Source organism: Narcine bancroftii, chromosome 10 (assembly GCF_036971445.1).
Source record: "Narcine bancroftii isolate sNarBan1 chromosome 10, sNarBan1.hap1, whole genome shotgun sequence".
NCBI lineage: Eukaryota > Metazoa > Chordata > Chondrichthyes > Torpediniformes > Narcinidae > Narcine > Narcine bancroftii.
The window spans coordinates 298,899-322,602 of NC_091478.1; the positions used below are offsets into that span (position 1 = coordinate 298,899).

A 23,704-nucleotide genomic window follows, 5' to 3' on the forward strand; every position below is an offset into this window, starting at 1 on the left:
CGCTGCTGTCAGAGAGCAGCAGAAATCAAGGATCCACATCACCCGCTCTGTTCTCACTGCTCCCATCAGGAAAGAGGTATAGCCAGGTTCAGGAACAGCTGCTACCCCTTCACCACGAGACACAACACACATTCAGGGACTCATTTAAAGACTCTCCCTTTTGCACTTTGAATTTTTTCTATCTCTTTTGCAGTTTGTTTTCATTTCCACATTTTCAGAGATTTCAAGTAGATGAGTCCAGTTGGGGAAACTTGGTTTTGGTCTATATAATGGTTACTTTTAACTCCTTTTATTGTTCATTTATATTAGTGTCTGGGCCCCTATGTGGTCCAGGTACAGCTGACAGACCTTTACCTAAGGGTCACGTTTATGTGATTTTTTTTTCCGTAGGTAACTGCAGTTCATTTCCACATCCCAGCGTGCTATCGGACATCCAGTTGATCGTGATACATCTCTTCGCGAAGGCCAGTGCTATTTTTATAAATGAGATTAGATATTTGGTCAAGTTGTCGCTTGTTTCAGTGAAGAGATTGCTCCAGGTCTCACGTGGAGGTCACTGCTGTGATCGTGGTTAATTTTTCTGCGCTTTCTTGCCAAAATGGCCTCACTTTCACGCAAGACAATGTAGAAAAGTTTAATGAAGCTCATCATCCCATTGGCCTTCATAACTATCCTATCAACCTGAGCGGCAACCTTGAGGGATGTTTGGATTTGAACCCCAAAGTCCCTCTGTTTATCCTCACTCATGTAACCGACTGGTAACCTTGTACCCAGCCTTCTGGTTTGTCCTTCCAAAATGCATCACCTCACACTTACCTGGATTGAAATCCTTATTCTTCGACAACCTTCAGCTTCATCCACAACTCCTCCAACCTTCACATCATCTGCAGACATACTGACCCATCTTCTGCCTCTTCATCCAGGTCATTTATAAAAATCATCAAGAGCAGGGGTCCCAGAACAGATCCTTGTGGCACTCCACTCCTCTCTGCTTTCTTCCAACAAGACAATTTTTTATCCACAGCCAAAGTTACCCTGATCCTTTGCCAAATTGCCTTCTGATGAGTCTCGTCAAATTCTTGCTAAAATCCATGTAGACCACATCTAAGACACGACCCTCATTCATTTCCTTTGTTACCCCACTCAAATAAAACTCATTTAGACTCATGAGGGGGGAAGGGGACCCATCACAAAGCCATGCTGACTGTCCTTGAGAAGTCTGTACTTCTGCAAATGCTCATAGATCCTATACTGGTCTATAATTCCCAAGATTCTCCCCATTACCTTTTCTAAACAAGGCGACTGCATTTGATGGTTTGCGCTGGATTTTGGGGGCAGGGGGCTGGGTGTTTGTGAGCAAGGGCTGGGTTTGGGAGCTGTAGGGGACTCAGGGAATTCTCTTTTCCTCTTAACTGCAAGGAACACTATGTCTAACTTCCTGCTGATGTGACTCTGTCTGCTTTATGACTGAATGAAGTGAATTTTGTGTAATATTGCACTTTATACCATGACAATCAATTGAATTTTGATCTTGGCATGTTTGGAAGAATGTTCTTCGTGACAGTGACCCAGGTTCAAATCTGTCACCATGTAAGGGGTTTGAGTGTTTTTTTTTCTCACCCTTGTTGAAGTCGATTTCCTGTCAAGGTACAAAAAGGTACAGTAACGAAGCACAAACTCTAAAACACAGTCTTTATTGAGTCATGGCAGCAGGAATGAGGGGTACCAGTGGTGGGTGAACAGACTCACCTCACTATCAATGTTTGAACGGGAGTTAAAGAACACAGTCACATGGTAGAGCTTTTAAGACATTTTCCTGCCAACAAATTGGATAACATTTCTTGGAAAGTATTAGTACAGCTTCTGCTTTACATTTTGCACATCCTCTTCCTCAAGACATAGAAAGGATTTGTTGTTGGCAATTTAATCTCATGTGCCCATTATAATTAAGAACATCCTTCTGGTCTACAAAATTTCAACAGAAATCTGGAAGGGTTGCTCACAGTACACATTGGTAATCATTCTCTGCCTGTCTGATTTCTGGTTTCCAATTTACACATGTAAATGTCTAATTTCATAGGAATTTTTAATTCTTGAAGTTGACAATGGTGGCTAACAATTCAAAGCAGAAACTGCCATTCTGGGACTGAGTGGTGCTGAAGGCTTATTGCAGCCTTTGGATCAGGCCTGATGAGCCTCCTTCAGGTGGCCAGAATACCCCCGATGTAAAGTCACATATTCTACCCGAATGCGGCTGTAAGGAGGCCATGTGAAAGAGCCTGATGCGGCTCGGAGGAGTACTTACCAATCTTCCTTCGGGAGGTATGATCTCCGTGTCTGAGCAATTCCCCCGAGGAACCTGAATGCAGCCGCCTGATGATAATCAGCCAGGGATCCAAATCCCCGCGCCTGACAGCCCGCCTCCTCATGCCCGACAACCCACCCTTCCCACGTCCGACAGCCCCATTCACCTCACCCGAGAGCCCCCATCACCGCGCCCGACACCACCCATCACTGCTGCCTGACAGCCTCCCCTGCCCTAACATCCTGTGCCAGCGGCACCTGCCCTGATGTCCTGCGCTGACAGGAACTGGAGTGCGCTCTGAAGCGCCTCTCCTGCAGCTGTCCCTTTCAGGCTGCCATCTGAAAGAACATTCCATAGGGCTGTTTCTGCTTCTGCAGACTGATTCTTGACGTAGAATGCAGCTGAAAGTGGCTCCAGCTGTAGTCAATTCGCACTATTGTTTTAGAGATGAGGCAGGCATTAGGATATGAGACTCAGTCGAGGAGTTGAGAATTGATTCCTGTCTGAAATGTCCTTGGTCACTCTCTCTCCTAGCTTCCTGGCAAAATCTGAGTGATGCTGTCTTCATCAGAATTATCAGAACAAGATCCAGCTAATATTCTGCAACCTTCATCAAATTGGAAAGTGAATGGGGGGATTTGTGTGGTCAGGGCTTAATATGACACAGAATGATTCCGGGATGTGTGGATTCAGTTGAAATGAGATGGCAGATAACCTTTAACTTATCCCTGATCCCCCAACAAACCCACGTCTTACCCCCAACCTTCAATACCTGACACTCCCCCAATGCTAATCCCCCAAATGGCACAAGGTTGAACTGAGTCCTTTCAGGGTGAGAGGCAGAAGAGTGGCCTTTGTTCTGTACAAGGGCCAACAGATGCCAAGGACCAATCACCTCAAGGAGTGAACGAGGATTTAGAATAGGTTTTCCCCAACACAGAACAAAGTAGGAGCAGGAGGCTGTTTCTCCCCGTGAGCCTATTCTGCCTTTAGGTGAAGGACAACCAGAATGAGGAATAAAGAATGAAGCTGGAGGAACTCAGCAAGTTAGGCAGTGTCCATGGAGAGAGATGATTCAGGTCCGTACACAGACTGAAGTGAAAAGGGGAGCTGGCACAAAATTGGGAGGGCCCAGTGCCTCGGAAACCACAGAGGATCACAAGACCACCCGACAGGCTGAACTTGTGATGGACACTATGAACTATGTATGTCATAAAGTACAGTATGTGCTCTGTGTCGCCACATCACCTCATTGGGTTTTATCTCAAAGAAGTGGTGAAAGGCTTTGATATAGATGTATGGACTGGCCAGTCCATATCTACCTGACCTTCTCCAACCTCTCCCTTAGCTCCACCCTGGATTTCCCGGACTTGCCCCCTCTTGCTTCTGTTCATGGAACCTGGCCCAGTCGTGTATCAGTAATGCTCAGGTTTTTGGTCATTGAAGGTGTTTAATCACTCCATCCTATTTGACGTGATTATTGTGTGCACCACAATGCTGATCCCAAAGGCTTTGGGCAATGTGTACACCTGGTGTAACTGTGCCCAAAATGTCTGAGCTGCACACGTAGATGAGGAATCGAACTCCCACTTTGAGTTGACTCAGAGAATTAATGAAGGACACAGAGTTTCACCAAACCACACTCCAACTCTCTTTCGTTCTTATATGCAAGATTCTTTGCACAAAACAGAGAGAGAGTTATTGATCGTATTTACACCAGCTTGACTTCAAGTCACAAGATAGTCTCGCGAGCCATTTACTTGGATGATGGCTCGCGTGGCAGCACCCACTCCTGGCGACTGTGGGTCACTCTGATTAGGGCGTCTGAGCAATGCCAGCATAAATGTTGCCAATATTTAGGAGAAGTGTTGCCCAATTAAGGAATGGTTGTGGTGTTTTGGAGAATTTGTGTACAATGGTTGTTTTGGGAGAAGTGGAGGTTCTAATAAACAAAAACTGAAGGTTGTGTTTTGAAGGAAAGTATGGAGTGTTTTGCTAAAAAGGGACAAAAGTTGTATTTTTCAAACTATGTCCTGTTTTTGGGTCAAAACCGACATCTTTGCTGTGCAAAAATGTGTGCAATTTTCATTTCAAAAGCCAAAACTGTGATTTACAAATTGGGGTTGAAAAAAACATCTGTGCTTTGTAAAATATGAGACAATAAGATACAGGAGCAGAAGTAGGCCATTTGGCCTATTGTGTCCATTCCATCATGAACTGATCCATTCTCCCACTCACCTTTAATACCTTGACTATTCAGATATGTCACGGAGTTGTGTTAACCTTTAATATTAATTTAATATTTCTCGTATATAAAAATGTCTTAGTAAATTAAATTACTGAGGTAAAATATTGTACCTGTATTCTTGATGAGTTAGCTTGGATGTTTCCAGGTGTACAGAAGCCATACCACTTGGGAACATTAAAGCAAAAACTGTGTCTGGGGCTCGAGAAAAATTTTTTCAATTGGTTTGTTTTGCCTCAAGAAATGAAATCAGATCAGGGAAAGAATTTTATGTCAGATGTATTTCAACCGTTAGTTTATAAACAAGGAGCTCAACAAATTGCATTGTCAGGATTTAAATATGGCGGTTCGGAAATTATGTAAAGATAAAATGCCCAGGGTTTCTTTGGAAAAATTGACTTGGAAATATGAGTTGGTGGGGGGGGGGGTGTGGTTTGTGTCTTCCTCATTTTAAGAATTTTGAAAAGCAGCTCAATTAAGATTTATAAATATATTGTATAATTTAGATGATATTCCAGCTTGGGTTTCTGTTGAATTTAATGCAATAGGGAATACGGATCCTCAAGATTTTATTTACAAATGGAATCCTAAGCTTTATTTGGAAGTGGGGAATCATCTATTTTGAAACATTTGATTGAGTTGATAATGAAATTGGCATGAAAGGTTTAATATTGAAATAGGCATTTTCCTTCTTCAATAGACAACCAATCCTGGAAGATTTGGAGATGGAAGGGTATTAAGAAAATTAGTTTTGAGGATGTGAGATTGAAATCTTTGAAAGAATTATCTTGTTATTACCAAGTTAAAGCTTTTTTATCTGTAAAAATAGGTCTTACTTTGATGTTACCTAATCAAAGTGAATTAGAATTACTGATTTGTTATCCTACTGGAAATAAATTTATTTCAGTAATGTATAACTTGCTTCAATCTAAGGCCCCCAAAACTGGAGTGAATAAATCTAGATGAAGATGGGAAATAGATTTAAATTCTCAAATAAGCGAAAAGGATCGGATGGATTTGTGTAAATAATATGACTAAGATATAGGTTGGTTCAATATAATTTTTTACATCAGTTCTATTTGACTCCACAAAAATCAAATAGATTAAATCCTGCCGTATCGGATTAATGTTTTCGATGTGGACCTGAGATTGGAACATTTTTGCATTCAACTTGGCAATGTCCTAAAGTTAGACAATTTTGGATTGGGGTACGTAATTTTCACAGGCCTTCATGTTATTTTTACCGAGTAATATTAAGCTCACACCAAGACACAAGAGCAACTTGTCCGTGAACTACTCTTTGCAGACGATGCCGCTTTAGTTGCCCATTCAGAGCCAGCTCTTCAGCGCTTGACGTCCTGTTTTGCGGAAACTGCCAAAATGTTTGGCCTGGAAGTCAGCCTGAAGAAAACTGAGGTCCTCCATCAGCCAGCTCCCCACCATGACTACCAGCCCCCCCACATCTCCATCGGGCACACAAAACTCAAAATGGTCAACCAGTTTACCTATCTCGGCTGCACTATTTCATCGGATGCAAGAATCAACAACGAGATAGACAACAGACTCGCCAAGGCAAATAGCGCCTTTGGAAGACTACACAAAAGAGTTTGGAAAATCAACGAACTGAAAAACCTCACAAAGATTAGCGTATACAGAGCCGTTGTCATACCCACACTCCTGTTTGGCTCCGAATCATGGGTCCTCTACCGGCATCATGCTTCCACCAGCGTTGTCTCTGCTCCATCCTCAACATTCATTGGAGCGACTTCATCTCCAACATCGAAGTACTCGAGATGGCAGAGGCCGACGCTGCTGAAGATCCAACTGTGCTGGGTAGGCCACGTCTCCAGAATGGAGGACCATCGCCTTCCCAAGATGGTGTTATATGGCGAGCTCTCCACTGGCCACCGAGACAGAGGTGCACCAAAGAAGAGGTACAAGGACTGCCTAAAGAAATTTCTTGGTGCCTTCCACATTGACCACCGCCAGTGGGCCGATATCGCCTCAAACCGTGCATCTTGGCGCCTCTCAGTTTGGCCGGCAGCAACCTCCTTTGAAGAAGACCGCAGAGCCCACCTCACTGACAAAAGACAAAGGAGGAAAAACCCAACCCCAACCCACCAATTTTCCCTTGCGACCGCTACAACCGTGTCTGCCTGTCCCGCATCGGACTTGTCAGCCACAAACGAGCCTGCAGCTGACGTGGACATTACCCCTCCATAAATCTTCGTCCGCGAAGCCAAGCCAAAGAAAGATTAAGGTTATGAGGCCAAAATTAAATTGAAATATTTATCACATTGAATTTGTGTTAATTGCTTCAGCAGTTGCTCGGAAATGTATAGCTGTAGCGGCACACATCGAGACGCAGTTGAATCGGCTCTGCACTGTTACGGCCGCAGCAGCAGTGTAGCCGTGTCAAGATGGTACTGCTGGGCGCATCTTCTCCCCAGCTCAAACGGGCCATGCAGATGCACTTGGCTGCGTCGTCCCTCGTTACATCACCGCCCCTGTGTGGGCGGCATTTACGGGCCACCTGATAAGGTGCAGCATGGGAATTTTCCAATATAAACTGTTGGAAGTGCAAGCGACTAACAGAGTCATCTCCTTATTTCATTTCTTCTTGTAGCTACCGCTACAATTGGTGACCCCGACAAGTCCAGACGATTCTGGACTCCACACCATGGATGCTGCAGCAGTCAACGCAGTGGCTATGAGATTGCCAACCTCTGGACGCTTCGCCCACGCACTTGGTTCAGGCAAGCGGAAGCACGATTTCACCTCCGGCAGATCACGTCTGACTCGACAACGTTCTACCATGTCGTCAGTTCCCTGGACCAAGAGACCGCGGCCAGGGTGGACGACCTGATACACGATCCCCGGAGGAAGGAAATACCCAGCCCTCAACAAACTCCTCTTGAGGGCTTTCGGCCTGTTCAGACGACAGTGCGCTGCCAGGCTGATGCACCTGCACAGCTAAGGAGACAGAACACCATGTGCCCTGATGGATGAGATGGTCGCACGAGCAGAGGGCCACAAGTCATGCCTCATGTCTGAGTAGGCTTTCTTGGAACAGATGCCAGATGACATACAACTGCCGTTGACGGACGAAGATTTCTCAGACCCACGTCAGGTCACGGCCAGAGCTGATGCGCTGTGGCACATGAAACAGGAAAATGAGTCCGCCATGAACCGATTGACTCATCCTCATGTGGGGCAGCAGAACTGATCCCACCCGAACCGAGCACAACCGCCCCCCACCAAATTAGCAGAGGCACTGAACGTTAGCTGGTGTCTTTATCAGCAACACCGATGGGCTCGAGCGTGAAGATGCAGCCAGCCCTGCTCATTTTCAGAAAATGCCCAGGCCAGCCGCCGCTCATGGACAAGGTGGCTGACCTCACCAATAGCCTCTTGAACATTACTGACAAGGCTAGTGGCCGGCACGGGTGCTGAACGCAGTGTCATCCCACCAATCGCCCTGAAGAGACGAACATACCCACAAGGTCCCACCCTCTGGGCGACAAAAAAGACTCCATCAAGACCTTTGTCACGCACAATGTCCAAAAACAACTCGGCAGAGAAAATTTCTAGTGGAATTTCATTCGAGCCACTGTGGATACATCACTTCCCGGCGCAGACTTTCTACGAGCACACAGCCTGCCTTTGGACGTGAAGGCCAAACGCTTGGTCCATTCCCAGACATCCCAATAGATATTTCTCCAGGAATGCTTTATGTTCTTGGCATTCTCCAGTTTATTTCTTTTTTTAAGGAGTGGGGGGGATGTTGGGAGGGTGGGTTGAGGTGGATGGGAGTATAATACCACATGTTTAATTTTTAAAAATAATTTACAGTTGAATGTAATACAATTATTACTTTGGTGAAAAATTGTGAAATAAAGTATTAAAAAAACCAAATTGCATTGTCTGCAAATCACCCAGAATGTGTGATGTGTGGCGGCTCACCACCAGGCAGGCGAACCAGCCCCGCTTGTAAGCCACGCGGTGGGACAGCCGGCCAAAATGGCGCCATTGGGTGTGTTCCCTTCCTCCCAGCACGGGGCTCAGAAGCCCCGAGCTGGGGGACCACGTGATGCCCAGGTGACGTCAGCGCCCTCCAGCATGGTTTTCAGCCAGGTCCAGGATGGGAGTATAAGTACAGCTTAGCAGCCTGCAATAAACTAGTCTGCTCACTGAGCTCAAACTGTCTGGTTGTGTGTGTTCTTTCAGGAGCACTGTAGCTGATGCAACAATTGGTGACCCTGATTGGATCAAACGTCTTTGTACCCATCATGAGTGAGCCTGGGGTGATCAGCGCCTTAGCCGCGAAACTCCATGAATTCTGGGTTCAGGAGCTGGAGACCTGCGTCAGCCACGCGGAGGCTCAGTTTCACCTCTGCCAGACCTCGTCCGACACAACCAAATTCTATCATGTGGTCGCTGCCCTGGACCTGGCCATCGGCAGACACGTGCTGCACCTTGCTCAGCACCCACCCGCCGAAGACAAATACGAGACCGTCAAGCAAGTGCTTACTGGATCCCACGGACTATCTAGACACCAGCATGCCGCTCAGATGCTACACCTCGGCGCCCTGAGGGACAGGTCCCCAATGGAGCTGATGGACAAGATGCTCACGCTCATGGGTGAGCACACCAACTCCCCACTCTTCGAGTGCATTTTCCTCGACCATATGCCCGGGGACGTCCAGCTGCTGCTGGTCCAGGAGAGCTTCACTGACCTGAGGAAGGTCCCCAAGAGGGCCCAGGAGCTATGGCACGCACTATTCCCAGAGGGCTCAGTGGTCCAGTAGGTCTCGAGGCACAGACATGACCACGCCAAGCCTGCCCCGAGCGCTGCAGTAGAGCATTTGGCTCCTGCAGGGGTGCCCAAGAGCATAACCAAGGCCACAGCATCCGCTCCATGCCTCTGCTTCTACCACCAGTGCTGGGGAGCCAAGGCTCGGAAGTGTCATCAGTCTGGCTCATTCCAGGGAAATGACCAGTTCGGCCAGGGTCAATGGCTGCAGGGGCTGGCCAAGAACACAGCCTCCTCTATCTGCGGGACTCAGTCAGCAGCTGGCAGTTCCTCGTTGATCTGGAGCCCAGATCAATGTCATCCTGGCCACGGCCGTCGAGTCCAGGAACTGACCTTGTGGTCCTCCCCTCCGTGCAGCCAGATGTATGGAGACAAGACAGTCCACTTCCAGATCAGCCAATGAAATTTCACATGGAGGTTCACCGTCTTGTCCTTTCCAACTGCCATCCTGGGTGCAGACTTCCTCCTCGTACATGGGCTTCTGGTAGACATTCGAGGTAGGTGCCTGGTGGATGCCGTACCTTCCAGGCTGATCGCCTCGACGCCTCCCGCTCGGAGCAACCACAGATGGCCACGATCAGCACACCCAGAGACTCGTTCCAGTGAATGCCGGAAGAGTTCACAACACTCATCAAGCCATAGTTCTCCGCTGCCTCACCGCACCGCGGGGTGTTCCACCACATCCCCACGCAGGGCCCACTGGTTCACGCCAAGGCTCGCCGGCTCCTGCCTGACAAGCTCAAGGAGGCGAAGGAGAAGTTTTGGCACCTGTTGGAACTCGGGATCATTCGGCGGTCTGAAAACCCATGGGCCTCGCCGCTCCACCTGGTCCTGAAAGCCTCTGGTGGCTGGCGTCCCTGCGGAGACTATCGACGACTCAATGAGGTAACAGTTCCTGACCGTTATCCCATCCCTCACATCCAAGACTTTGCGGCCAACCTGCATGGTGCGAGTGTTTTCTCCATGGTTGACCTGGTGCGTGGATATCACCAGATCCCGGTGCACCCTGAGGACATACCAAAGACAGCAATCATCTCCCCCTTTGGCTTGTTCGAATTCCTGTGCATGCCATTCGGGCTCAAGAATCCCGCTCAGACCTTCAAGCGCCTCATGGACTCTGTGGGCAGGGACTTGGATTTTGGCTTTATTTATTAGGACGACATTCTCGTCGCCAGCAAGGACCAGGCGCAACACAAGGCCCACCTTTGTGCCCTTTTCTCCCGGCTGGCCGATTTCAGCCTTGCCATCAACCTGGCCAAGTGCTAGTTTGGGAAAGAGTCCATGCAGTTCCTGGGCCATACCATCACGGCCGAAGGAGCCACGCCCACCGCTGCAAAGGTCTCCGCTCTCAGGGAGTTACCATGTCCGGACAGCCTCAAGGAGCTGCAGGAGTTTGCGGGTATGGACTACTTTTACAACCGCTTCATCCCGGGATTTGATGGATGCAGCCGGTGCTGTATTAAAAATAAATATGTCTGATGATGTTAAAAATCCACTGGCTTATGTATCTCAGACATTGAATAAACACTCAAAAGAATTATTCTGCTGCTGGAAAATCATTTTTGTCCCTTGTATTAGCTCTGCAACATGTAGAAGAATGTGTTTGTGCTGCTATGGGATGAAGTACTGATCATAATTTTTGAGTAAGATTAAAAATAAGAATAGATGATGATTCAACTGGAGTTTAATTTTGCAAGAATAGGACTGAAGTATAAGACTCTATAATGATATTAAGGGCCAGTGTCATTGAGGATTGCTTATTTAGATGTTGGATTTAGAAGTTTCTGCTATATTTGTTTTTATTCTATTGATTATGGCTGTGAAATCTATTAAGAACAAATCAGAGTTTGCAGTTTAAAATTTTGACCTTTCAGAAGTCTAAAAATTTCTCCATGGGAAGAAGGTGTAATGGAATTGTGTTAATCTATCAAATAAATCCTCAAAGGCTTAACTTTATCACACCACCAGACAGACAAAAAAAAGTATTAATTTGAATCCCACAATGAAAACATAAATCTGAATGACTAAATCCTTATCTTTTTTTCCTGGACTTAAATACAACTGATGTCAAAAAAATTATAATTCACCCAATTATATCGCACATTCATCAATTTAATCCACCATCTTCACACATAGTAAGTAGTCCGTTCTTCTTGGGTTAATTCTAAAGAAGAATCTCCCATTTAATCTAAAATTGGTTTAGCCATTTTCTGTTGTCACAAACATTTCTGAAATAGATCCCTTTTTTTGCCCCATTTACAATTTTCAATTTTAGTTAACTTGGGTATCTTCAATTCCCGCCCAAATCCACCTGTGACAGCACTTGCATGGAATGACACCCGTTTACCATGTCCCTCTGTTCAACCTCACTCCTCAGTGCCCGACCGTTCACCGTGTCTATCTTTTCTTGGTTTGCCCTTCAAAATGTGACACCTCACACTTGTCTGCATTAAATTCCATCTGCCCTTTCTCCAGCTGGTCCAGATCCTTCTGCAAGCTTTCCTGGCTGTCCACAACTCCACCGTTCTTGGTGTCACCTGCAAACTTGCTAATCTAATTTACCACATTATTGTTCCAGCACCTATCCCTGAGGCACAGCTCTCGTCACAGGCCTCCACAGAGGACATATGGATGGATGTTAAAATTCTCTGCTTTAAATAGGTATCTTCTAATTCTAAGACAATGTGTTTTTATCCAAGGGAAACATTATTCACATCTACTGTCCAATCCTTTCAGCATTGGAAAGGTTTCTGAGATCTCCTCTCCTTCTTCTATACTCCAATGAAGAGTGGAGATATATCATCCTGTTAAATCTCTGCTCTCTCTCCAACATCAGCACATCCTTTTTCAGATAAACTTCGCAGTTCTCCAAATGAGGTCTCTCCCATGCCCCATCAACACCTCCTTACCCTTGAAACAAAGGCCAACATAGAATTTGCTTTCATTTCCTGCCGATCCAACCTGGTGGTTACCCACTCACTATGTTTTCCTGAACGAGAACCCCCCCAAGTCCCTTGACACTTGAAATAATTACATGTAATTTATGTAACAAATTTGAAATTTTTGGAAAGATTTGGGAATCCTATTTATAAACTGTAGGAATTAAGTTATAATCGCCCAACCTGAACCTTCTGACTCCTAAAATCAAGAAAATTTGTTAGATTTTATTTTATAGCTTTTTAGTAATGTTTTTATAAATACTTTCCAGATGTTATCTTTCTTTTCTATTGGATTGTTGGGCAGGGGGAATTTAAAAAAAATACTATGTATTAATTTTTCATTCTCTTTGAATGAGAAATTTATGTACGCATTTAATGCATGTGAAATTAAAATTTTCAAAGAGAAGCTTAACATAACGTAATACATTTTCCTTATTTTCAAGAGTTGTGGAGAGTGAGGAGGGTTTTCATGGACTACAAAAGGATTTGGACTGTTTGGAAAGATGGCAGATGGAGTTTAATGTAGGTAAGTGTGAGGTGCTTTATTTTGGGAAGAATAACCAAGACGTATGCAGTGAAGGGGAGGGCATTGAGGAACAGAGGGACCTTGGAGGAATGGTTCAATAGACAATAGGAGCAGGAGTAGGCCCTTCGGCCTGTCGAGCCTTCAGTGACCGCCATTTTACAGATCATGGCTGATCACTACTATCAGTACCCCTTTCCAGCCTTATCCCCATAACCCTTTACTCCTTTGCCCACTAGAGTCTTATCTAACGCTCTTTTGAACATAATCAGCGAATCTGCCTCTTCCACTCTCTGTGGCAGAGCATTCCACAGATTCACACTTCTCTGGGTAAAAAAATGTTTTCTCATCTCCGTCCTAAAGGGCCTACCCTGTATTCTTAAACTATGCCCTCTAGTCCTCGTCTCCCCCATCACTGGGAACAAGTAATCCGACTTCACCCTGTCCATCCCCCTGATAATTCTGTATACCTCAATCATGTCCCCCCTCATCCTTCTAAACTCCATCGGATATAAGTTCAGTTTTTCTAGCCTTTCAGCATATGTCAACCCCGCCATCGCTGGAACTAACCATGTAAATCTGCGCTGCACATCCTCTATAGCTAGTATGTCCTTCCTCAAAATTGGAGACCAGTACTGGACGCAATACTCCAGGTGGGGTCTCACCAGGGCCCTTTACAACTGCAGAAGGGTGTCTCTGTTCCTATGCTCCAATCCCCTCTTTATGAAAGCCAACATGCCATTTGCCTTCTTCACAGCTTTCTGAACCTGCATGTTAGCCTTCAGTGACCGGTGAACAAGTACACCCAGATCCATTTGCTCCTCCCCACTCCCTAGCTTGTCTCCATTTAAAGAATACTCAGCTTTCCTATTATTGCCCCCAAAATGGATAACCTCACATTTGCTCACATTGAACGTCATCTTCCATTCAGCAGCCCACACCCCCAACCTGTCCAAGTCCCTCTGCATTTTCCTGATATCCTCCTCACACCCCACACCGCCACGCAGTTTAGTGTCATCTGCAAATTTGCTCATGTTATTAATCCCCTCATCCAAATCATTTACAGAAATTACAAACAACTGAGGACCCAATACCGATCCCTGCGGCACTCTACTCGTCACATCCTGCCATCCTGAAAAGGACCGGCTTACTCCAACCCTTTGTTTCCTATTTCTTAACCAATTTCCTATCCATGTCAGCACCTTACCTCCAATTCCATGCTCCCTGATCTTGCCCACTAGTCTTCCACTTCTCTATCTTATACTTACTCCCTTTGGATTTGATATTGCACTTGATTTCATTAGTTAGCCACGACTGCCATTTGCATCTCCTAGAGCCTTTCCGCCACTTTGGAATAAATTTGTCCTGAATCCTGTGGAAAATGTCCAAAAGCACCTGCCATTTTTCCCGAGTTGTCCTCCCAGCTAGTGTATCTTTCCATTTTATTTTGGCTAGCTCCTCCCTCATAGCTGCATAATCCCCTCTATTTAACTGCAGTACAGATGCTTCCGACTTCCTTTCTTTTTCCCTTTCTAATTGCAGCTCAAAAATAACCATTCCATGGTCACTATTCCCTAATGGCTCCCCTACATCGAGGTCACTTATTAACTCTGCGTCGCTGCACAGCACCAAGTCCAGAATCGACTTCCCCCTGGTAGGTTCCTCCACTAGCTGCTCCAAGAAAGTATCTCGTATTGGGTAGGACACGTAACACCAGCATCGTATAATTCAAAAGCAAGAGGAGTAGCTATATTAATTAGTAAAAATGTGCCATTTAAAATAGAAGAGGAAATAATAGATCCAGCAGGGAGATATGTAATGATAAAATGTCAGATATATTCGGAGTTTTGGAATCTACTCAATGTATATTCACCTAACGAAGAAGATCAAAAGTTTATGCAAGATATCTTTTTGAAGGTAGCAGATACGCAAGGGAACATATTAATAGGAGGGGATTTCAACCTGAATTTGGATTCAAATATGGATAAAACTGGGGAAAAAAATTAACATAAAGAACAAAGTAACCAAATTTATAATTAAATCAATGGATGAAAGTATCTCGTAGACATTCAATAAACTCACTCTCTTGTGTTCCTGCCCCCGTCTGATTATCCCAGTCCACTTTCATGTTGAAGTCCCCCATAACTACCGTATTGCTACCACTTTGACATGCCACTCTTAATTCCTGATTTATACTTCTATATCTGAGCTACTTTTCGGAGGCCTGTAAATGACCCCCATTATGGTCCTCATGCCTTTACAATTTCTTAATTCTATCAAAACAGACTCTACCCACCTGTTTCAATGTCTTTCCTTTCAAATGCCTGAATTTTATTTCTTACCAACAGAGCTACCCCACCTCCTCTTCCCAACTTTCTGTCTTTTCTATAGGACGTGTACCCGGGAACATTGATTTCCCAATCCTGCCCTTCCCGCAGCCATGTCTCTGTAACTCCGACATCTCCTGTCCAAGCTGCAGATTGCAAAAGCTGTAAAGTGCTGCCACCGCCTGTTCACACCGAGTACTGCATGCATGAAGCGAGAGGGGGAGAGAGAGAGAGAGAGATCTAGGTATAATACCACCACCTGGTGTCCGGACTCGCGAACTACAGGATACATGATTTTTATTTTTCATGGGAGTGTTGGAGAATGAGAGGAGACTTGATTAAGGTTAACAAAATAGAGCAAGATGGATAATATGGAGCTCCAATGAACAGGGAGGTCTCACCTGTGAAGGAGCAAGTGTGAGATCTCCCAGTTCATTCTTGCTCGGGCAGTGGTGGCCAATTGCAAGACAGCTCCAATTAGGGGAAGAGAATATGCTGTTTCAGGTCATGGATTTGAAACGGTTTCCCCAGTTGTGCCATTCAGACTCAAGAGAGCAGATGCTTGCAGACAGGAAGGAAACCTAGTTTTATTGTGGAGAATTGCTTGTTTTTCGGGGTGAAGGTTGTTTGTGGTCTGAGATTCCTAAATACTTCACAATGGAAGGAGCAATTTTCCTTGTGCCTGATTGCTACATAGCGGGTAAAATGTCTCAAATCTATTGCTCAGCCAGGACTTTGGGTCATTGATTTGGAGAGAGAGTGATGGCTTGGCAATATTTATAGCATGGTGAGTCCAAAGCTCTCAAAGTGACAGTGTGGAAGGAGTTTGTCTGTTCTTTGTGTTTTCTGCCACCCTTGAGAACTTAAAAAGTGTCCGTGAATTGTGGTATTGGTGAGACACAAGCTTGTTTTGCCCTCTTTTTGTTCTGTATGTCTATAAAGTTTCAGTTTAGGGATAAAATGTCCAGACACTGTTCTGTTCAAAAGTCTAGTAACTAAATCAGATTCTCCCGAGTTCTTGTCATGGATATGTATCATGAAGCCTGTTTAGCAGCAGTCGTGCTGCATTAGAGGTGCACATACAATTTTCAAAAATAATGAGTTTGAAACCAGAAAAAGATCAGGTCGTGCCCAAAGGTTCATCCGTGCAGTTGAATTGAATTGATGCCCCCAGGACCAGAATGTGCACTTCCACCCCATGGTCTTGAGCTTCCCAATTCGCCAATGAACTTACGGCCCCCTTGAGCTGTGGAGTGTGGGAGGAAATCCACACAGACACCAAGAGGATGTAGAAACTTCTTGCAGTCAGTGCTCACTTGATCCATGACTCGTGCTGGAGAGGTGGGACTACTGTCCTGCCTTCATCTTGTGTCGGCTAATTTTTGTCTGATGGTGGATGGTGGTCTGACATGATATTCCCTTGGCCTTGAGGGAAAGAAGAGTAGAAATTGCCAGGGCTCTGACAGAAATATTTAAAACCTGTTTATCCACGGGTGAGGTGCCAGAGGAATGGATATAATCTAATGTTCCTTTGTTTAAAAACGGCTTCAAAAGCCAACCAGGTGAGCCTGACAGTGATAGGTTAATTATTGGAGGGTAATCAGAGAGTACCTCGAAAAGAATCTGTTCAAATAGCTGGCCTTGATCAACCATCGCATAGAATACAGGAGTCGGGCAGTGAGGTTGAGATTAGACAAGATATTGGTGAAGCTCTTTTGTGAGTACTGTGTTCAGTTCTGGTCACCAAATGAGAGGAAAGCTATCAATAAAGTAGAGAGGGTGCAGAGAAGATTTACGTCAATGTTACCTGGATATCAGCAACTAGATTACAAAGAAAGATTGAGCAAATGACGTCTTTATTCTTTGGATTGTAGATGGTTGAGAGGGGATTTGATCGAAGTCTTTAAAATTACTTGGAGGATAGAACGAGTTGATGTGGAGAGACTTTTTTCATTGCGGGGAGCAGGGATTGAAACAGGAGGTAAAAGTTTGGAAGTAACATGAGGGGGAACTTCTTTACTCAGAGTGGTGGCTGAGTGGAGTGAGCTTCCGGGAAAAGTAGTGGCGGCAGGGTCCATTTTGTCATTTCAGGGAAAATTGGAGGGGAGGGTAATGCTGAGAGGTGGTACGAGAGGAGAGTATTTCGTTCAGTGCAGACAAGAAGGGCCAAATGACCTGTTTCTGTGCTGTAATTGTTATAGGGTTAAAATGTGTGGCAGTAACTTGGAAGTCCGATGCGTATTTGGGAATGGGTCGAGAGCCACACTGAAATAGGCCGTTGTATCCCACTTGAAAAAATTACATTGAATTCACGGAACAAATTTGAATTTCTCTTTTGAAGATTTGGGATGTGTATTTACCAATTGTAGGAATTAAGTTGTAATCACCCAACACGAACTTTCTGACTCCTAAAACCAAGAAAAGCAAGAATTTATTTGAGAGTTTTGCTCAATTTTTATGAATGCTATCTAGATGTTTCCTCTCTTTATTGTTTTCTATTGGGCAGCTGTGGGAGGGGTTACTTTTTAAATCACTATGCATTAATTTCATCTTATTTTCAAATAAGAAATTTAAGTTTTTTAATGCATATGTTAAATTAAATGTAAAAATGTTACAAATAAGATAAATGAAGAATTGTTTCAGGAACTGGCGATTTTCCACGAGTGCCGTGAACCCCAGGCAGCAGGAATGTGTGAACGAAACACAAAACTGGCCAGAAGAACTGAGGAAATACGGCTAAAAGTGCCCAAAAAGGTGCTGATGCCACCTTGATTTTAATGCAGGTGACACCGAGGAATGCGTTGGGGCAGAGATGGTCCATGGACAGCCAATACGGACGCCTTGGGGAACAAAGCGCGCACCACCAGTCGGGATGGATAATGGTGGGTAATGAATAAGCAAATATTAGAGACACTGATAGAGAGCGACACACATACCCAGACAGACAGACACACACACACACACACACACACACACACACACACACACACACACAGACACACACAGGGACAGAGAGAGACTCTGACAGCGAGAGAGAGACAGAGAGACACACACAGATGGAGAGAGAGATACACAGAGACAGAGAGACACACATAGAGACAGAGAGAGACACACACACACACGACACAGAGAGACAACACACACACACGACACAGAGAGACACACACACAGACAGAGAGAGAGAGACACACACACATACAGACACAGAGAGAGTCACACATTGAGACACAGAGGGAGAGACAGAAAGAGAGACACACACAGACAGTGACACACACAGAGACACAGAGAGAGAAAGACACACAAACAGACAGAGAGAGACACACACACACAGATACAGATACAGAGACACAGACAGAGAGAGACACACACACATACCCAGACAGACAGACACACTCACACACAGACACAGAGAGACAGATATACAGACACAGACACACAGAGAGACACATACAGACAGAGAGAGAGACACTGACAGCGAGAGAGAGACAGAGAGTGAGACACACACAGAGAGACACAGAGTGCCACAAAGAGAGACACAGATAGAGAGAGAGACACAGACAGAGAGAGAGACACAGACAGAGAGAGAGACACAGACAGACAGAGACACAGACAGACAGAGACACAGACAGAGAGACACAGACAGAGAGAGAGGGAGACACAGAGAGATAGAGACACACACAGACTGACAGAGAGAGACCCCTTGGTTGTGCACTTAACTCCCTCATCTCTCCTGGCAGGATCTCATCACCTTTCCTACCCGTGGACCATGACATCTGTCTGCTCATCCTCCTTCCTGAGAATGGTGTGAACTCTACCCTAGAAACCCCACAGCAAAGAAAAGGGACCCTTCGGCCCTTCTCGTCCATGGTGAAATATCATTCTGCCAGTTTCATCGACCTGCACCCAGTCCCTAACCCTCCTGACTTCCCACATCCATGGATCTCTGCAATTGATTCTTAAAACGTAAGAGTTTGAATGTTAAATGGCAGACCATTGAGGAGTGTTGTCAAACAAAGGGATTGAGGAACTGTGGTACAGAACTGCCCGAAAGTGGAGTCCCTTGTAGAGATGGGGGGGTGGGGGGGAGTGAAGAAAGCCTCTGGTATTTTGGCCTTCAGAAATGAGAGGATTGAGTGCAGGAGGTGGGAGGCCACGAGGAAGTTGGACGAGGCATGGGTGAGGCCAACTTGGGAACATTGTGTGCCGTTTGGGTGGCCGGAGGAGAGGAAGGATAGGAATGAGACAGCGCGTCGAGGAGAGTGACAAGAAGGTGGTCTGGCTTTCGGGGTTTGAGTTCCAGGGGAAGGTTGGACAGGCTGGGACTTTATTCCCTGGAGCGTAGAAGATTGAGGAAGATTTGAAAATTGTGAGGGGGGACGGATCGTGTCCATGGGGACAGGCTGTTTCCAAGGAGAGTGGGAGAGATTCAAAGAGGAGGACATGGATTGAGATTGAAGGGGGATTTTCTTCCCTCAGAGGGGGGTGGGAACGTGGAATGAGCTTTGGGCCAAGGTGGTGGAGGTGGGATGGACTGGAATCTTGGGGGGGAATGTGGGGCAGGTCCTGGTGTGGAAATGGGCAGCCTGAAGGGGAGATGGACTGGAGGCCCGAGGCAGCTCTCGGACCCTTCCCCAGTGGGACGAGGTTCTCAGGAGAGAGGGGGCTCCAAAGGGCTGGACCTCGAGCCCTGGGGCTCCATCCAGGGGCTCGGGGTGGTGGAGAGGAGATCCCGAGGAGGGGTGGATCAAGCTCTCGCGAGAGCGACCCCTGGTGGCTGCCATGTTGTTGATCTTTCCGGCCTTTGGAGGAGTTGGTCGCGAGCGGGAGGGGGAGAGAGGTTCGTGTTGGTTCCTCACGGGCGGGAATCGGGGCATTTTGGGAGCGAGACCAGGGAGGACGGAGTTTCCACGGGTCGCCCTTTGGGTCTGGAGCGGCCGGAGCTCGGAGGGGAACGGGCAGGGGGATGGTTGTGAGGTGGGGCTGGGGTACCGTGAGGGAGTTTGGGTCGGGGTGGCGTTAGGGTGTGTGGTAGTCGGGGACCCGCGAGGCTGAAGGGGGGGGGGGGTCGGGGTCCGTGAGGCTGTGGGGGGGGAGGGGGATCCGCGAGGCTGAGGGGGATCAGGGACCCGCGAGGCTGAGGGGCGTCGCGTCCCGCGAGGTTGAGGGGGCTCGGGGCCCGCGAGGCAGAGGGGGCTCGGGGCCCGCGAGGCAGAGGGGGGAGAGGGACGGGGACCCAGAAGGGTGAGGGGGTCGGGGACCCAGAAGGGTGAGGGGGTCGGGGACCCAGAAGGGTGAGGGGGGTCGAGGACCCAGAAGGGTGAGGGGGACCCGCCAGAGGGGTGTGGGATATCTGCAAGAGGAGTGAGGGACATGTAAGGCTGTGGGGGGCGGGGATCCTGCGAGGCTGAGGGGGACGGGTATCCAGAAGGTTGAGGGACACGCAAGGCTGAGGTACTCGTGGAACCAGAAGGGTGAGGGGAATGAGGACCCAGAAGGGTAATGGTGATCAGGACCCAGAAGGGTGAGGGTGATCAGGACCCAGAAGGGTGAGGGTGATCAGGACCCAGAAGGGTGAGGGTGATCAGGACCCAGAAGGGTGAGGGTGATCTGGACCCAGAAGGGTGAGGGTGATCAGGACCCAGAAGGGTGAGGGTGATCAGGACCCAGAAGGGTGAGGGTGATCAGGACCCAGAAGGGTGAGGGTGATCAGGACCCAGAAGGGTGAGGGTGATCAGGACCCAGAAAGGTGAGGGGGGACGGGGACCCAAAAAGCTGAGAGGGGACAGGGACCCAGAAGGCTGACGGGGACCCAGAAGGCTGAGGGGGAAGTGGGGACCCAGAAGGCTGAGGGGGGAAGGGGACGGGGACCCAGAAGGTTGAGGAGGTACGGGGACCCAGAGGGCGGAGGGGGGGACCGGGACGTGGACCCAGAAGGCTGAGGGCACCTGCGAGGCTGAAGGTGGGGGTGGGAACCCGCGTGGTTTAGGGGATCCGTGTGGTTGAGGGGATCGGAGAACTGCGAGTGTGAGGGGGACCCGTGAGGGTGAGGGAGTCCCGGCCCCATGGATGGGAATGAGCAGGAAGGGGTGCTGGTCAGTGGGACGAGAATATCAGTTCACCACAGACTGTAAGCTTTCAGTTCTGTAATGAGACGTCATTAACTATGACACCGACAGCCCAACCCTCTTTCTCCCAGTTCCACTGCAGACATTGGAAGACGGTTCTCTTTAAAATAATCCAAATACCCCTTGGCGCGGACCCGCCGAAGCCACAGATTAGAATCTGCATCTCAGATGGTGAAGTCTTCAGATTTTTCTTTAAAATATTGTTTACATTGTAAAACCATTTGGAAAGTGCGTTCACATATATTGTAATGTTCAAATCAAAAGGAAAAACTAGCACTAAGCAAGGTTCAAAAAAAAACACACAGGAATAAAGTGCCAGCATCCTGGAGATGGTATTCACAGTGACTAAGGACAAGATTTGTTCTTGTCTCTAGCTGTGCACACACGAGGATGAGAGCAGTGTTTGAGATGCTCTAGCCAGAAAGAATTCCAATCCATATCCCCTCGGTTTTATTCCTCGGGCTGACGGCAAGGTTCAGACTGAAATAGCAGAGGATGAGAATCCAGGCAAAAGGACAGAAGCCCAGACCAAGCAACAATTTGGGCAGAAGGATTTAGATCCACTGGTAGAGAGAGAGAGAGAGAGAGCGTGGAAGGATACTGTCAGAATGCCCATAGGATTTAACCTGCTTAAAAGCAGGTGGCACAAATCTGTGCAGAGGGGCACAATTTAAAGGCGATTGCAGATGTTTGATTGGGAAGCTGCAGGAATTCAGCCCATCAGAATGAAGTAAATGCAATATCCAGAGAGAGAAACCTTGGGCTTTTCTCTGGAGTGATGCAGGAAGCTCATAGAGTGAATGGATTTGAGGCAGAGCTTGGTGGAGGAGCAGGCAGTGCTGAGGAAACACAAGGCTGCTGAAGGACTTGTAGAAAGAGAACGTGCAGAAGGCTGCGGGTGCCTGGAGTGCATGGCCGGGCAGGATGGTGTAGTCTGGAATAATAGGGACCTTTAACATTTAGACAGGCACATTGATGCACGAAAAATAGTGGGTTTACGGGTGTGAGGGGTGAAAGGTTCAGTTTGTAGTAGGTTTGATCAGTTGTCTTGTGACACCAATACCCCTGAGCAAAAAGCTCTGCAAAAGTTAAGACACCGCCCAGGATATCTTAGGTAAAAACCCTCCACCATTGAGAACATTTGCAGGGAACGCTGCTGTCAGAGAGCAGCAGCAATCAAGGATCCACATCACCCGCTCTGTTCTCACTGCTCCCATCAGGAAAGAGGTATAGCCGGGTTCAGGAACAGCTGCTTCCCCTTCACCACCAGACTCAACACACATTCAGGGACCCATTTAAAGACTCTTCCTTTTGCACTTTGAATTTTTTCTCTCTCTATTGCAGTTTGTTTTCATATCCACATTTTCAGAGATTACAAGTAGATGAGTCCAGTTGGGGAAACTTGGTTTTGGTCTATATAATGGTTACATTCATCCCCTTTTATTGTTCATTTATATTAGTGTCTGGGCCCCTATGTGGTCCAAGTACAGTTGACAGACCTTTACCAAAGGGTCACGTTTATGTGATTTTTTTTTCCCGTAGGTAACAGCAGTTCATTTCCACAGCCCAGCGTGCTATCGGACATCCAGTTGATCGTGATACATCTTTTCGCGAAGGCCAGTGCTATTTTTATAAATGAGATTAGATATTTGGTCAAGTTGTCGCTTGTTTCCATGAAGATATTGCTCCAGGTATCACGTGGAGGCCACTCCTGTGATCGTGGTTAATTTTTCTGCGCTTTCTTGCCAAAATGGCCTCACTTTCACGCACGACCACGTAGAAAAGTTTAATGAAGCTCATCATCCCATTGGCCTTCATTTCGGTTGAAGCACTGCATGCAGATTTTACAAAGCAGTCTGAAACCCTTTTTCCACGGGAATCCCAGTTCATTGGCCATGCAGTGTCTGAGGTTAGGAAGCCCTTGGTGCCATTTCCACTGGGACACAAGATTGCTTTTCCACTGAACACAACTCATCCCCGGGGAGCGGAGTGTTCTGCCTTCGACTGGAAACAGGTGATTCTCTGCTGTCTCTGTTCCACTGGTTTTACCATCAGGCCGACATCGGCAAACGCCGAGGATATGAGTAGGGTTAGAGGTGGCGTGAAATGACATCATTTGACACTGGCATTTGGACAGTGTCCCTTTTCCACTGGACGCTGTCCCAGTAAATTCCCGGGATTGGGCATGAGGGGCTGTACTTTTGAAGTTGAAACACTTTGCAGAGCAAAGTCTTGGAATTTAATTTCTTCAACTATGTACGCTATTCTGGCGCTCCATCCTGTAGGATGTAGGTGGTTCCTTTCATTGCACCTGAATCAATCCCTGACTAATCACAGAGCACTTCTGGTGTAGGGATTGCTTCAAGTGGAATTTGAGTTTGGGAGCATTTTGAAAACCATAGGTCTAAGTTATAGGGAAAGGTTAAG

The 23,704-nt window shown here is 46.9% G+C and overlaps 1 long non-coding RNA gene across 1 annotated transcript; it reads left to right on the top strand.

Annotated features, from left to right (window-relative positions):
* Nucleotides 1-17,924: 17,924 nt before the first annotated feature.
* LOC138743864 (uncharacterized) lies at nt 17,925-21,450 on the top strand. Its single transcript, XR_011345078.1, has 3 exons — nt 17,925-18,034; nt 18,890-19,115; nt 21,349-21,450. It is a non-coding gene; the product is annotated as an uncharacterized lncRNA (long non-coding RNA).
* The last annotated feature ends 2,254 nt before the right edge of the window (nt 21,451-23,704 follow it).